Source organism: Procambarus clarkii, chromosome 67 (assembly GCF_040958095.1).
Source record: "Procambarus clarkii isolate CNS0578487 chromosome 67, FALCON_Pclarkii_2.0, whole genome shotgun sequence".
In the NCBI taxonomy this organism is placed as follows: domain Eukaryota; kingdom Metazoa; phylum Arthropoda; class Malacostraca; order Decapoda; family Cambaridae; genus Procambarus; species Procambarus clarkii.
Window position 1 is genome coordinate 10,314,282 of NC_091216.1, and position 2,830 is coordinate 10,317,111.

Genomic DNA, 2,830 nt, shown 5'->3' on the forward strand with positions numbered 1-2,830 from the left:
GAGAGAGAGAGAGAGAGAGAGAGAGAGAGAGAGAGAGAGAGAGAGAGAGAGAGAGAGAGAGAGAGAGAGAGAGAGAGAGAGAGAGAGAGGGAGAGAGAGGGAGAGAGAGGGAGAGAGAAAGAGAGGAGGAGAGGAAAGAGAGAGAGAGAGAAAGAGAGAGAGAGAGAGAAAGAGAGAGAGAGAGAGAAAGAGAAAGAGAGAGAGAAAAAGATATGAAAGAGTACTGGAGGGAGTTTTTCACAGGTGAGGCATGTTTATAGTAGATACATATAAATACGCGTCTATTCGAGTGTAACGCTAAATCAAAATTTCAAAGCAATCGGTAAAGGGGTTTCGAAGATTTCTTCTTACATAAAAAACACTTGAAAAAACACAGTTTTTTAGAAAAAGCATGTTTTTTTTTTGCCGTCACAGACGCGACATCTATATAGTATGTATATAAAAAACTGGCCGGATGAAAATGGAACGTTGTGTGAAAATTTCAGAGCAATCGGTGAAGAACTTTTGGAGTTTAGCGGTTATGCTCAAACGAACATTTCCATTTTTATTTATATACTAGCAGTACCCGCCACGCGTTGCTGTGGCCCTGTCTGGTTAAATAGGAAAGAAAAAAAAGAGAAAGCGCACGTTTCTAATGTGTTTAATTTCACAATGTTTGTGGGTATACAATATTTTTTGCTCTTCCATTATCTGTGGAGATATAGAGATTGTGTGGTTTGCCGACTCTAGAACACGCAACATATAATTGTCCACGTGAGTAGCAATCCATATCTAGATATAAACTGCACAATTCTAAAGATTGGACTCGAACTTTGTTGATGGTTTGTGGTGGAGCCGGTCGGCCGAGCGAACAGCACACTGGACTTGTGATCCTGTGGTCCCGGGTTCGATGCCGGGCGGGCACCGGCGAGAAACAATGGGCAGAGTTTCTTTCACCCTATGCCCCTGTTACCTAGCAGTAGAATAGGTACCTGGATGCTAGTCAGCTGTCACGGGCTGCTTCCTGGGGGTGGAGGCCTGGCCGAGGACCGGGCCACGGGGACACTAAAGCCACGAAATCATCTCAAGATAACTCAAGATGGTGATTGCAAACGCCAATCGAATTGGAAATTACAATCTCTTGAATTGAAATGGCATATTTCTTGGAATCATAGGAATGCAAGGAATGAGGACATCTTCCCCTTTGAAAGGTCCAGTCAGATTGTTGCTTTTACGACGTCGCTGATTATTTTTTTTACTGCAAGGCGCGTGGCGTTGCAAAGTTTTTGCTGGTTGATATTTCGCTACATGATAATTGGCAAGCCGATTTTCAATTGCCGTACGTATGATGGTATCCCTGGCAGATCAAGTGAATTAAAAAATTCTATTGGATAGTTAACCGCCTCATCTGCATCAACAACAGTGTCGACGGACTTGTATGTGACTGCCTCGCTATGAATGTTAGACTGAATAATATTGTTAAGGTCGTAGACGTTTTATTTTTGGCCTCAAGAATAGCTCGTTCAATCAGCCAATCGGGGTTCTTATAATAGGTTTCAATATTGTGAAATACTTTTTCAATCAATTCTTCTTTTAACGTCACTAAATTGCTGAAGTTATGAGGCAATGAAATTCGTCCTGAAGTCAGATCAACCGGCCCTTTTACGTTCCCAATTTCTAGAAATTGATGTGAGAATATCTCAGCTGATGGATCGTTTTGCAGTAGCTACATAACTACACGCATATTTGTAGTTAATTTAAATGTCTTTACGTGGCGCCACAAAGTAGAGTATTTCAGGCAAGCATTTATTTCGTCCACTGGTGTCGATCGATGAATTACAGGTAATGTTTGCCTGAAATCTCCTGCAAGCAATATTAACGCATTCCCAAATGGTCTGATGTTTCCACGCAAATCTTGCAATGATCGATCAAGAGCCTCGAACGATTTTTTGTCGGCATTTTGCATTCGTCCCAAACAATAAGTTTGCATTTCTGCCATACTTTTCCCATGCCGGATGCCTTGGAAATGTTGCACATTGGAGTTTCAATGAATTGCATGTTCAATGGCAATTTCTAAACTGAAGTAGCAGTTTTTCCACCTGGTAGCAATGTTGCAGCTATTCTGGACGATGCAAGAGCTAAGGTTATGCCATTTTGGGATCGAAATGCTGCCAAAATCAATCTAATCAGAGAAGTTTTACAGTTCCTCCTAACGTATCGTAGACGATTTCTCCAACCCCGTTATTGAAAGTTTGAATTATTTGATCGTAAATGCCTTTTCGCTCAAGCGTTAGCTTAAGAATATTTGATTGCACATATGACAACAGATCACCCGTGTTGTAAATTTGTTCACGACGCAATTCTACATCGAACGACGCAGCAGCAGATCAATTCGGTGATGGCATTCGCATTTGATTGAGAACATTGTTGGCGATTTCTAAGCACAAGCCTTCAATCATTATCAACGCTTCGTTGAAGATTTTTTCTGTAAAATCCATGTTCATATTTGAATTTTCTTTGCTTATTCGACGGATAATATCTTCAGCCATGCGCGATTTATAATTATCCCATAACTCTGTTGGAGATGAAGGAGAGCCGGTGGTCAATATGATTGCAAACAATGCACGAATTTGATTTGAATGTGACGTGTTGGACGTGTCATTAATGCATACATCCCAGTGTCGGTCGTTCTCCAATAAATTCAGAGCTTGACATGCACTACGGAAGAAGCATGTGTTACGCCGCTGACAAATCTCAATTGCTGGAAAGACGTTGGACCGGGGATATTTACCAACAGCTTGTGAAGGAAGAAACATTCATCTTGATTGGAATGCGTTGTATACAGTCTGCC